Source organism: Heliconius melpomene, chromosome 1, assembly GCF_056956725.1.
Source record: "Heliconius melpomene rosina isolate 202511_hmr_F chromosome 1, ASM5695672v1, whole genome shotgun sequence".
NCBI lineage: Eukaryota > Metazoa > Arthropoda > Insecta > Lepidoptera > Nymphalidae > Heliconius > Heliconius melpomene.
In genome coordinates this window covers 6,116,124-6,130,978 of record NC_140389.1, presented here as the reverse complement: position 1 = coordinate 6,130,978, position 14,855 = coordinate 6,116,124, and the positions used below count along the sequence as shown (strand labels likewise).

General features: G+C 32.9%; 1 protein-coding gene across 2 annotated transcripts in view; it reads left to right on the top strand.

Annotated features, from left to right (window-relative positions):
• Positions 1 to 14,855, top strand: part of side-II (sidestep II transmembrane protein) — a 339,951-nt gene that overhangs the window by 96,837 nt on the left and 228,259 nt on the right. The gene's annotated exons all lie outside the window — the stretch shown is intronic.

The following is a 14,855-nucleotide window of genomic DNA, read 5'->3' as shown; positions in this document are numbered from 1 at the left end:
AGGTCCACCGTTTACCTCTAGTCAATTTGCAGATTACATGAAAAAGAATGTAATTTTTCATACTATCACAAGTCCTTATAGACCAGCTGGAAACGGCGCGGCGGAAAACGCAGTTAAATCGGTTAAAAGAACAATGAAAAAGGCGATTCATGAAGGGGAAGAGATAAGTACAGCTATTAATAAATTTTTATTCCAATATCGTAATACTGAACATGCTAGTACTGGGGTTGCTCCGGCAGTGGATCTGATTGGCCGGCGCTTACGTGGACGATTAGACGTGCTCATGCCTAATCCAGCTGATCGAGTAGAATCATTACAGGAAAGATCTGGTCACCATCGCCCTGGTTATATTAGAAACGCTGAGATTGGAAGCACTGTTTTAGCACGTAATTATAGCCCTCGCCAGGATAAATGGGTACAAGCAAAGGTAATTGATCGCAAAACTCCATGTACTTACAGTGTAAAAACAACTGACGGTCGTGAATGGCAACGCCACATTGATCAGTTGCTTCCAGTTAAAAAGAATTTACGATATTCTGCAGGGCCCCAAGTGCAAGAAGATGTTGAGTTACAGACGAGTCTGGACGGTGAAACTGTGGGTGACTCTAATAGTTCCTCTAAAACTTTACCAGATCAATTAATTGATTCTAAAACATCAGAGCCTATTGACTCAGTTAGTACACCGATTTGTAACCCTAATCCCGAGGAACCAATATTGCCAACACGCCCTAAGCGTGCGTGCGTTTTGCGTAAAGGCAAATACGGGAAATAGTTTTCATATTATTTGTTTTTTTTTAATTATTATTATTATATAAATTGTTAAACACTCTCTCCTTACAGTTCTAATAATTTAAAATTGTTTATGGAAGAAAGGTTATTTTATTGTTATTAATATTTTGTTAGAAGTTTTTTTTTTTTAGTTTTATTTAAAATAGTTTGTATTTATTATTATTATTATTATTATTTTTTTTTTTTGTTTTGTTTACATTTTGTTTTTTTTTTTAAGAGGGGGCGTGTTGTATGTAGGTAGTTTCGTATAATAATAAAATCAGTTGTGTCACCGACTCGGCCTTGTTTTGTTGCTCCCTTACATATTAATCTATAATTACCGTAATATCTAACTGAAATGAAAAGGAATATTTCATTCAAATACTAACTAACTAACATCACAATAAATATTAAACTATTTATAAGGTTTTCATATCAATCTCTCAGCGATGTCTCAGGTGCAAACAGGTTATATAGTCGAAAACATACCATATAATGTACAAAATAGAGTTTATTTTAGTTTAAAATGTAATATTAAAATTTATATGCATTAGCAAATAGCGAGGTATGCGACATTCCAAATTACGTTCAACGTTGCCTTTTGAACTACACACCGGATGCAATAATAGATCTGTTAGCTTTTGTGTATTTCTATCTTTATTATCTTCATATTTATTTCTAGTTATTTATCTGGAACTTCCCCTCAGTAAAATGGAAATAACTGAAAGTTATGTGTGACATATGATACGTTCTAAGTGTATGAGATAATTGAGATCGTAACCATAGCTGGGTTCGATTCTCACTTTGGCGAATTAATTATTGTTACTTCCACGCTCTAGTAGACAAAGCTTGACGTTGAATTTCCACTTGCAATTCAACACCGAATTTCTGGAAAATTGATAAACGCCGTTTCTTAATATTAGAGTCGCTCTAGGTACCCTGTTATATGCAGATAGATGTACAAGAGTCTAATTTTCACAATTATTATATTTACATAAAGTTTTTACATTTTAATAGAAGTGTTCATAAATGTTGTTATTTTTCGATACGATTAATGTCATCTAATAGCCTGTATAGCGTTCCTCGACAAATGGGTTATCCAAAACAAATATTTTTTTTCGAACCAGTTACTCCTGAGATTAACCAAATTTAACTTCAAATATAATATTAAGGTTCTTGAGGTGCAGGCCCAGGCGCACAAAGCTGTGACTATAATGCGACAGTTGTGGGTTCAATATTATTTAAAATATTAAATTTTTCCGTCAACCAAGACAAAGGCTAGACGTTGAGTTCCGCCACTAAACACACGATGCCTTAAAAAGATCAGCGCAAAGTGGGGAACAGAGTGTCTCAACACTAGATTCTCTCTGCCTACCCCACTATAGGCGTGATACAGCGTGAAGCGTTTTTTTAATACTAAATGAGCAATATGAATTCAACTCGACCAAATAATCTTTTCACATTTCATCACATGACAATATACCGCGGCGGTGTATTAATCACTGTCGCGTTATGGAGACAATCTGACCTGACGACGTGACGTGACGGCGTGATAGTGTTACTATACGCTAATAACTATTTTTTCTAATTATATTTTCAATTACTTTAAATAAGAGGCGGGCACTATAAGAATGCATTAGTTCGTTTTAACTCAATGATTTTTACAGATTTACTTTTGTGAATACAATTTTATTATAAACTTTTACAGCTGACAAACTGTTTAATTTAAGCCTTTACTTTTAGCTATAATAACTTTTTACTATTTTTATGGCTAAAAGTGTCAAGTCAAGTGAATTCAAAAGGGAATGGAGGAGATAAAAGAAGATTTCTATTTTTTCGACAACGATAATTCTCTTTCAACCAAAACAAAAACATGAATTACAACGTATATAGATACAATATCATATAAAATAATAAAACTCATAAATTTCAATCTGAACGTGCCGCTTGTCGCATGTATCACGGTGATGGTAACAATGTGACACGTAAGGTGGGTGTGCGTGACGTGACACTTAGTATTTTTTTAACTACTATACAACGGGACAGTTTATAGTATATTAGATGTAATATTAATCAAATTTATTGCTTTTAAATAAGTCAGGCGGCGCGTTTACAACTGTTGAGAAATGGAGGCAGAGGGAACCCAATGTTAAACTAGGTTCCTTTTGCTTACCCTGCTATAGCGTCAAGCTGACTTATTTATTTGATTTTCTGTAGTATATATTAGCTGACTGGCTCGAATTGAAATTTATTCATTTAACATAGTCAAAATAAAGTACCTTATAACAATTTTCTATTTCATTGAATTCCAGTTTAATCTCATATCGAATTTAGTTATAATATAATGAAACTGAACTAGCTATGGCCCAATATTTGCTGCTTCAATACATTTAATTATATCTATCAAAATAAATAAAAAATGTAGGCTATCGAACTGCTGAATCAGCTAAAATGAAATATTTATTTAAATTTGTATTTTCATACCTTCGCTCTGGTATTGAGGCACTGGAGACGTTATAAAATGTAGTTTAAACTGATTCATTTCTTCATCGAAGCGCGCATCAATACAAATAATCCAATTATATTAGATTAGAATTCACAAAATTTACTGTAAAACTAAAGCAATCAAACAATTTAAAGTAACGCCAACCAAAATCCACCTAATTGTAGCGAAAGGAAACTTTTAAGACGCGAAAGCTCTTAAAGGAACACCAATTTATGGTTATAGCGATAAGATGTAAAACACGTGGTACATGAGACTCGATCGTGATAGGAAAAAAACCATTCCGTTTCGTAGCGCCGTTTCGTAGCACCGTTTCGTAGCGCCGTTTCGTAGCTCGCATAAATTATTGTTGGAACAACTCACTTTGTTCTACAGATTTCGTTTTCTTGATTTGTAACAGGGTTGCTGGCTTCTGTAAAGTTGTATTTCTATTTGGATTTGATGAAGATGATGAAACAATGTGTAACTATTGAAATAAACGAACTTTACGTGTTTTTGACGTTATATGCAGACGGGGATTAAGTGTCACGTCACTCCGTTTTCTGTTCTTTCGAGACATTGCGTATTGAGTGGCAAAATTCCATGCCGCGCTTGGTTTTGAGTTGAGGAAAAACAATATGCAACTCTAACGAAAGGGAATCAAACCTACATTTTTCACGTTTACAGTCAGATGATATTGGTCCACTGAGGTACGATGGCATCAATTATTAAAAAATATATTAATCTGAGTACAGTTTAAAATTTTCGCTTTGTTATACAGAAAGTAGTGATACGTCACTCTTTTTTATTTTATGTCTAAACATTTAAATATTACGTAATCCTAACAATAAATATAAACCACAATATTATCTACAATATTTTAACAGCCAAATATTATTTTACCATTTCTGCTGTGCAAAGGTCAGTGTAACAATAGCTAGCTTGACCTTTGTTTCCTAACTTTAGGTACCTGTATACGTTGTTCATGGAGGCGTGGTATGAATACAGAGTGGAATATCTTTAGTTAAAATTAAACAAATAGGAAAATAGGTTTTGTAATTATAAATATATTCTAATGAAACCAGTCATGGCACAGGGACGAGCGTGTGACTTTTAATGCAACAAGTTGAGGATTCGATTCCCATTCGAGGTAACGAAACCTAATTTATTAATTTCCTGATTGGTAACGAAGCAAAGCGCAGCGTGGAATTTGTAGTGCCTTTACACTAGGTTCCCATTTACCCTCCACCTACCCTGCTATGTGCGGTATATAGCGTGAAGCTAAAAAAATATCTTGACAGAAGATAGCTGCTTCCATACTTTGTTCGCAGGTATTGCAGCAATGGTTCCGCTTTTTGCCTTTTTAGTCCAAAAATACTATTTTACTTCTAAAATATATTCAATATGTCATTTTCCTAAAACGTTCATCCCTAAAAGACAAGCGGCTTCAAATGTGAATGATTTTCATTTGTTTCACGAGTTGAATTTTATTATCCGCCTCTGCCTCCCTCCGAGAAACGTCGGGAAACAACGTATCATGCGAGTTACATCATGATTTAGATTTATGAACGTACGACTGACGATGTAAATTTGAAATGGTAATTCTAGTTTTCATGCACTTTGAACGATTCATACTGTATTATATAATAGATATAAATTATATAATATTCTATTATAATCAATATTGCTGTTTCGACAGTAATTTTCTAATAATTTAGAATTTTGAATATTCTACACAACGACACTTACTACTTAGTGTTAAGCCACTCCGTTCACAAGTTTCCACTCATTTATCGAGACGTTATGTGTTGAGTGGCGGAGCTCAACGCCGCGCTTCTTACCAGAGTGAAAAATAATCTTAATTCATCTAGCCCGAATGTGGATTGAACATACATCATATGTATTTACAAAATATTGAATGCTGTTATTGATATGAAAATTCCATCTAAAATACAAGCATTACTCTAATATGGCAACTATATACTGTAATTAATTATTATTGATAAATGACATGACTTCGGTTTTATAGACACTGTCACTAAATATTACAGCTTCCTATTTGTCTATCCAATGCAGCTCTCAAAGGATGCATCGTTGCTGCAGAGATGAGAATATATCGATGTTTTATAAATATAGTAACATCTATTCTAATAAAAAATTTGAATAAGTATTTTTTTGTTATTAGATATTTGTATGATAGAGGAATTGTATTACATAGAATCTCCTTAATTGTTTTAAGCCTTCGACCATATTAAAGTAATAGCTCGAAACTTAAAAGATGTGCATATATAAAAACATGTATTTTTACAAACTAAATACTTAAATGTATTTTTCAAAACAGATGCTTAACATTATTATAATTTAGTATTAGAATATCGATATAATATTTCACATCACTACCCCTATTGGAGATATACAAATAATATAGACGGAGTGAGTGCGGCTTCAAAACGGATGTTTAATATTATTGTATTTCCGAAGGCTGTTTGTGACTGAAGCGAGGCCTAGATCTGGTCAAGTGAGAAATGTAAATTCTATATAGAATTGAAGTTAAATCTTCTATTCATACTGTATGAAAAGGTGGCACTGGTTTTGGTTTGGGTAAAATGTCTCTAAAATTATTATAAAATGGAGAATGGCGTGTGTAATAAGTATAAAAAATAATTACAAAAAACTGAATTTTGTGCCGATTTATTCATCATACTGAATATATTCAACTCCAACTGGTACAAATGAATTCAAAAATATTAAACAGCAGCTAATAAAGCTGAAAGATAACATCTCTGTATGAAAAGAGAGCAAAAAACTAAATAAAGAGAATTTTCACGGCCGTCACTCCAAAAAAGAGCAATTCAGCATAAAATATGACATTTCCTTAGTATTATCACAATTTCCTATTAATAATAATAAATTTAAAAAAGTTTTAAAACCAAATTTAGAACCCATTTTTTTACCGTTGATGACATGAATATAAAGAAGAAAAGCAAAAGCAAAACTTCATGATAGAATACATGTGTATTGAAATAAATATAACACAGACGTCTATCACTTTCAAAACAACTATTTCGATAAATCGAGTACTTTTTCAATATGAAGTAGGTACCTATGTGAATTCGATATCATATGTTTCAACGTTTCTAACACAACGTGAAAAACCACATAAATCCTAAACGTGCTTTTACCGTAGTACTCTCAATTGAATTTGACGTGACAAAAATATGTTGAAATGTATCGTTTATTTTATACATTATTTATTTATTATAAAGTGTTGTACATGTGTTTTTGCTGCATGAGGCGCACAGAGGCACAAGCATGTGACTGTAGACGCGACGGTTGTGAGTTCGATTTCTATTTGGGGAAATTAAATATTTTAAGTTTTTATTCAAAAAGCGCGTCTATCTTCACCTTAGCGGCCGATAACGCACCTGTACCTAGTTCCTCAAAAAAATCCTAAAAGTTCCTCTAAATGTGATAGTTATGGGGTGGACCTCCACTCGGGGAATATTTATTTTTAATATATTTTTATTTCCTCGCAAATGGGGAACGCATGGCAACACTACACCACTTAAAAAAGCGTGAAGCTGTGTGTAGAGACGAGTACATTAAAAATCCCATTATCCCACTCATTTCCAATACAAGGCATAACAAAACATTAAACGTCTCTTTATCACGTCAGACAGTGGATCATTACAGGCTAAAAGCAGACGCGATTGCGATCCGAGGCGTGGTCGATCAATCTTAATAAAGGCTTGAAAGCCATATTTTTTCCTAAGGCGTATGTCAATCACGATAATAAACTGATATCTATGAGGCGCGTTTCCGTTACACGCAGGGACGGTGACAAATTAAAATATTTTTTTAATGTAACAAATTGTTTTTTTTTTTATAATAGTAGATTTAGCAGGATTTGAAGCTGTGCCTCTTGGATGAGGGATAGGTAATCTGCCAAATTTAGTCGTACACTCTTAATGTGCCAAGGCACAATTTTTTTTTATGTTAAAACATTAGTTGTTAGTAAAAAGACATTTTTTTTCTAAAATCTATGAAATTTTCTTGTTCTTATGGGTATTATTATGGACTTACAATGTAAAATGCTGTTCAACAAACATACATATAAAATAAATATTTTCTGTAATAATAATTTTTATGACATTATTACCAACTAATATTATATTTTTATGTACTATCTAATAAGTGCTACGATTACTTTTATTCCTCATTTGACCGGAAGTCCCAACGTCGCGTTTGTCTTACTCGTAGTTTCCTTTGTGATTATTTATAGAAGGAAGAAAGGATATGAGGGCGATTGCTATCGATATGTTAACTTTGTTCTTTTTGTATTGTCACACGATGTTTGTTGTTTCTAGAAGTGTATAAATGTTTTTCCACAAACATTTTGGAAACTAAAAGTTATGTCTAGATAATCCATTTTGATTTAAATTAAATATATTTTAATTTACGCGATATTGGGGTCCGCCACTCAACACGCATTGCCTCAAGAATTCAGCGGAAAGTAGGCAACGAAGTGTCTTAAAATCAGGTTTCCTCTGCCTACCCTGCGATGTGCAGGATATAACGTGAAGCCTAGAAAAAAAAATTAGGGGATAGCCCAAGTACTAAGTAAGTAAGTAATAGAAGTCTATTTAAACAAAGCATATTTAAAATTTCAACTGACCGAAATAAACTTTAACTTTCTTAAGCAAATAGAATTACCAATAAACAGAATGATTATTCACCAAACCCTCTTCACGAAGATGTACCAACAATTAAAAGTTACGGGTAAAACTTGAATATATTAAAACAAGTGAGTATATCCGGACAAAACGAGGCAGCTCAGTAAGAAATGGAGCGGTCTGTGACCTAATTACATGCATGAGTTTCCCTTTGCGTTACCACAAGGGTTGCTCTGTCGCATCTTCGTTTACATAAACACTATGAAAATTATTTCTTAATATACGACTGTCTGACGACGAATAATGTACACGGATATGTGGATAAGCGCGGCGTTGAGTACCGTGATCCCACATGATACATGTAATGCCTTGAAAATTATTTGGGAATTGGAAAATGATGTGCCTTATCTTTAGCTTCTGATGTTATATACAGAGCTATCTTAACTTATGAGGAACACCCACACCCATCATTTCCCACTCGAGAAAATGAAAGATTTAACATTTTCATTTCCTCAATGTGGTAACGAGGCAAACCGCAGCGTTGAATTCCGCCACTCAGCATCTAATGCTCCCAGTATTTGGCGGAAAATAAGGAACGGAAGTGTCTTAATGAAAATGAAATGTCTTAACACTAGGTTCCCCGGTTACCTCTGTCTACCCCGCTAGTGCAGTATACAGTGTGAAGTTGAAAAAATATATAGTTGCAGGTATAAATTAAAATTTCGCTCTCCAAGCGCTTATACTATAACTTTTATATATTATACAAAAACATAGTATTTTTCGATATGAACGTGAACAAATAAGATTTTAAAACACAAAGTAAAATACTTTTGTTACCTAATTGCTGAGGCTCTAGTTCAGTTGAGTATCGAGTGGCGCGTGCTCTATCGCGTCAGTGCGTAAGGGCCCTCGCTTTGAGTTTATTTGGCTACACAATCAATAGCCGTCCTCACGCTTTTCATATGTAGAATGGGAAGAACGAGTCGTTTTCAATTCAAGTGTTTGTGTTATCTATGTTTTTATTGTAATAATGGTTTTTTAGGGAATTTCTCTAAGATGATATAAAAATTGTTTTTACTACTTACGACAGTCTCACTTTTCGTATCATAAAAACTAAGAATAGGTAATGAGTACGATAACTTTGTGTATGGTAGACCAAAATTAAATACTTGGATGACCGTACCAACGGCACTATATACTATCATATTTTTTGTTTTACGCTGTATTCTGCATATAGCAGTGTAGACAAATGATACTTATTGTACACTCCGTTCCCTAATTTCCACTGTATTTGAGAAAAAAAATGAAAACATTAATAAAATAATAAAATCAACTTTGTACTGTACAAAATAAGTAAAAAGTAAAAAAAACAACAAATAAACTCTATTTACACCAGAGCTGCCGTTTAAAATATTCCTTGAAAATTCGCAAAATAAAGCGCCTATCAAAATATCAGATTAACATTTTTTCGATACCAGAACGCGTGGATTTCGAATCAGGAAATGTAGGGGAAACGCTACGGTTATTTGACCGCGATGAAACAATTTTTCTATGGATTACGAAATATTATGAAGTAACATCCTTGTGGTATATGTATAATGGATATAAGTTTTTTTCAAGTGCAAGTTTGGGAATTTTTTTTTGGTGCTACGTTTTCTCTGGCTATCCCTCCAGGGATAAAATGTAAAGTTAAAAAAAGTTTCCTTACTTATCCGAATTCTGGATGCCTCTTGAGTGGCGGAAATTAAGACCACGCTTTGCCTCGAAACCAGACCGAAAAATGGAAATATTTTTTTTAATAAATATTTAATTTCCTCGTGTGAGGATCGAATCCACAATCCGCCACGAGTGGCGTGAAATATAACGAATATCTATTTTTATCATCTGTAATAGAATTCATACTTATAAAACTCAATCACGAAATCCCTTACTTTTAATTCCAACGACGACGGTTTTAAATGAAACGTCACTCCAGGGAATATCTGTTTGTTTTAAAATTAAATATACGACACTTTCCGTTCTAGTTAAACAAAGCTTGGTATTAAGTTCGGTAGGTATCGTCATCCTGGAACGTTGTTCTACGTGTAAGGCCTGTTGGGGGTTCGATAACCACTCGAGGAACAGCCTCTGCGCCACTACTGGTCTCCACCCCACAATCCTCATCTTAATGTGTAGGAAAAAGCGTTAATCTTTTTTCTTTTTCTTCTAATTAACTAGCGGACGCGCGCAGCTTCGCTTGCGTATTTTGGGGGTGAATTCTAATAAACCATAAAACATGTGTTCAATGAAATGTTTTTAAGAGTCTAAATTTCTAATTTTATAGAAATTGGTGGCGATTTAAAGATTTTTCCATACAAACTTTCAACCCCTTATTTGCACCCTTAGGGGGTGAATTCTAGAAAACCATGAAACATATGTTCAATTATATACGTTTAAGAGTCTGAATTTCAAATTTTATAAAAATTGGTGACGATTTTTGAACTTTGAACCCCTACTTCACCCCTTTAGGGTTAAAATTTTTCAAAATCCCTTCTTAGTGGATGTCCAGATTACGAAAGTAAACTTTTTTCCAAATTTAACGTTTCTACGCACAGCGGTTACGGCTGTGCGTGCGTCTTACCTCAGTCAGTGAGGACAAGTCCTTTTATATATATAGATTAATTATTTTATACATACTTTTCCATCTGGTTGAAAATGAAAGGCTAAGAATGTCATAAAGTTGCCGGAATGTAAAAATGGAGAACGGAGTGTTTTATCACTAGAAAAAGAAATAAAATCAAATATTTTTATTCTATTATAAACCACTTTAAAAGACATTACAGTGACAGCATAATGAAGATTAATGCTCTAATTCCGATATTTCACTCTTAAACAAACGATGTGATTGATTGCAGGATAACCGCGATGCCTAATTTATAGCTGTGACGAACTCCAAGCTATATTTTGGTAACGGGATGGGATTATATTCGTCCTAATTTTGATACTTTATATCCTAATTTCTTTTGTTATTTGAAACGTATAGTTAGAATCTATTTACTAGTATTTATTTATTTTATAGTATTTAATAGTGTATTTACGTGAAACCTGTTAGAGAGAAAGAGAGGAGAATTGTCAATTTAAATAAATATTTATACATGTGTATAAAATAGTACTCGGACCTTTTAGGTCAGTTAGGACTATTACCATAAATCTATGTCAGTCGATATTTATTTATGATTCAATTCAAATGTATGGTTGGGTTTTATGTTCTAAAATTTGATTAGAATCATTTAAAAAAATTTTTTTATTCTTTCTTAATAAAAGTACAAGATTTTAAATATGCATATTATAATAGTCTCAATTAAAATATCCAAGAGGTTTTTATTTAACTACATTGTTAAGTGGGGAACAAAGTGTTTTAACATTAGGTTCCCTTTGTCTACCTTGCTGTATGCGGGATGCAGCGTGAAGCTGATTTAATAAATTTTTTACAGGCATTGTAAAATTTTAAACACTTTAGAAGCTAGGTGAGTTTAATAAACGTGCACACACAAATTTTAATCATGTCAAAGTTCAAAATATCATTATATGTCAAATCCACATTTGGAATATCCACATAAATATAGATCGATATTTCATTAAATGTCAAATCCATAATTTGAAAATCCATATAATATGTATGTATGTAGATACCTTTATATGTCATAAATTTATATGATCTCCATATTATTATGACTATATTTTCCGCCAGCACCTGTATGAGGAGTATTAACGTCATTCACGTATTAATAAACAAATCGACGTCGAAACCGTAATGCACTTAATTAGCCCTTCTAGTTCACGGGATATCCAGATTTTGAATGGATTTCTGAATAATATTTCATATTAAACTGATAAATATTTTTGGTGATTCTAAAAATTTATATACTAGAAACAATATAGTGAAAATTTAAGTGCCATATAGTTAACTAGCGACCCTATTGCGGCTTCGCCCGCTTTTACTACTGGATTATTCATATAATGTATGTTTGCAAATCACTTAAGATAATGTGAAAATTAATTAAACCCTAATGCAACCCGCATTTTCGTAGTTTCAATAAGGATTTTCCAATTGTTTTACACAGCAAGGATTTTTTAGTAGGTACCGTAATTTTATATCTGTGATACTAATCTTTTCAAGTACTTATTAAAATATATTTAAATTACTATTTTTAGATAGTTAAATGACATTAAATAATATATTCACGTGCAAAAGCTTCTAACTAAATCGTCGTTGCTATAAAGGCAGGCGGGTTTTTTTTTTCGAGCTTGTGGTTAATGCTGAAGAGGGTATTCTGTCCCTGATGAAAAGCAAGCACTACGTGGCTGCCTGTGACGAAAATTAAATAGAATGCATCGGCCGGGAATTGAACCCGGGCTGCCCGCGTGGCAGGCGAGCATTCTACCACTGAACCACCGATGCGTGTAAGGCAGGCGGGCGCGGCGGACTCGCTTGTATAAGCATAACGTCGCGAGGCGCGTTTCGCAGCAAGGATTTTTTGATATTGTAACAACTTCTAAAATACTTATTAAAATGAAAAACAGAAAAGACAGTTTTGATGTACATTAAATGGCCAACTAATATACTTATTTATATGCTGAGAGTAAGGGATAAGTGAAACTTGACTCGATACAGTTGATGTGTGAACGGCGTGATGTGTCAATAATTAAATGAGTTTTTCTCTAAAACTATTCGCAATTTCGAAATAGTGTAAAAAGCAAATTTTATCTTCGTTTAACGTAGAAATTTAATAAAGTATTTTAAAGGATAAAGATTAATACCATTATGGAAAAATATCCCTCACAATAAAAAATATATTGAAATTATTATTTTTAGACAGAAATATGATCACTACACGTTATTCTTAAAAGATAAAAATATGCTGTCGCGGACTTTTTTGTAGATCTTATTAAGAGGAATAATACACCAATACATTATTTTCATATAGTACTTACCATTAAAGCAGCGCATGCGCGAAAGTGTCTCAACGGGTAGGACTTTAGACACATTTATCGTATTTATGTTAATTTATATTCTTATGTACAAATAATAAACTATATATAAACCTTCCCTGAGTAATACTCGACCTAATGGTGAAAACCGCATAAAAATCCGTTGGGTGGTTTAGAAGAAGAAGAGTTAGAAAGTTCAGACAGACACGAAAAGCGACTTTGTTTTATAAGATATAGGATTTTAGTGCCATATAGTTAATACTATACGGCACTTATATTTTTATGGTAATCCATTATGCTATAGTGCCAAAGCGTAATACGAGAATTCAATTCGATAATATGTTAAAAGTCTGACCAAAAATAGAAATAAAAATGGGAAAGCGCCGATTATAAACGCGAATATTGTGATAGAGTGTGTGTTCGATTCTCACTCAAGTTAATAAATTATTTTCCCACTCTAAAAAGTAAGGGTTCCGCCACTCAGCCTAAGCATTGGGTTCCCTCTACCTACCCTGCTCTGCGGGATAACCCAACATTTCTGCTTTAGCACCATAAATGGCAATACACTTAAATAACACTATAAATAACAAAAACATATTACAACTCACAATACCTGTATACTCCCATACATACAACGCTCAAACAAATGGGCCCTCATTGAAATGCACATTAAGTGCGTCGTCAAAGCATGTACCAATTAAACTAGCGTCGCCGTCAGTCTTTGTCCGTTTACGACTTCAATTAGCAAATGGTGTGACATCGACGGGGGGTGCCGATTTTAATTACGCTACTAGCTACTACTGTTTCTGTGCAGGTACAATATAAATGTCTGGGGACAAAATGTTAGACATTCTATGGAAATAATTCTAGAGCTTTCATATTAGTTATAGCGTCTGAGAGTAATGACGATTGCGGGTTCGATTCTCGTTTTGGGAATGAATTATTTCGCTTTAATAACAAGTCTTTTAACATTTCTATTAAGTAAGAATATGGTTTGAATATTCTAATTTAGGATGATGATGATGATTTTGATTGATGAATGATGATAATTTTGAGTTTTATTAAATTTAGTTCAGGAATTTTTGAGATCTCTTGGCGAATATATCTAAATTCTATTCTTTCCTACAATTACGAGATACCTATTAAGATATAAGGACAACAATATAAATCTTACATAATGAAACCTAACCTTAATTATACACAAACGCTTAAACAAGCTTAGTGTAGGTAATTTATGTTAACGAAAATTAATCACGCTTCGACCAAATCCGATTCGCGCGACATATGATAATCCTGTTACTTGCTCGCTTGATTATGTTAGTATAGATATTGGAAGTTCAAATCAATGTTACATTAAAACGGAACGGGTTCAAGTCCCGTTGCGATGAAAAAAAACTATGTTTTTTCATTTCATTCAATGCTATGTAGTTTCTTCTCTATTTTCTTATAAAAATTAAAATATTTTACTACTAAGAGAAGAAATTCTTCTTTTAAAAGAAAAAAAAGAACTGTACTTTAATTAAATTGCTATTAAATACTTAAAAAAAATCATTTAAAAAAGGTGTTGCTTTCCATGTTTTCATATGGTCGACTAGCTTAAGTGATAATACAATAATAATTATGGTATAGGACCTGAATGAACTATATCTGAACACTAGCAAACCATTTGAATTTAGGGGAATTTATTTTAATAATATTTATTGTAGATTTTTGAGAAATTTGTGTTTTAAGTTCTTTTTATTCATATCACTTATTAGTTTTAAATAACATAACAACTTCAAATCCAAATTTTGATCCAAATAAATTCAGTATTATCATTTGAATATATAAAATATTACGGTTTAGTCCCACTCTTATAACAATTCTATTGTTCTATACTGAGTGTAAACTATAATGGGCTAGAGAAATCTATGGGAACACATTGAACTGCCATTTAAAATTTGACCTTATCGTTATAGATT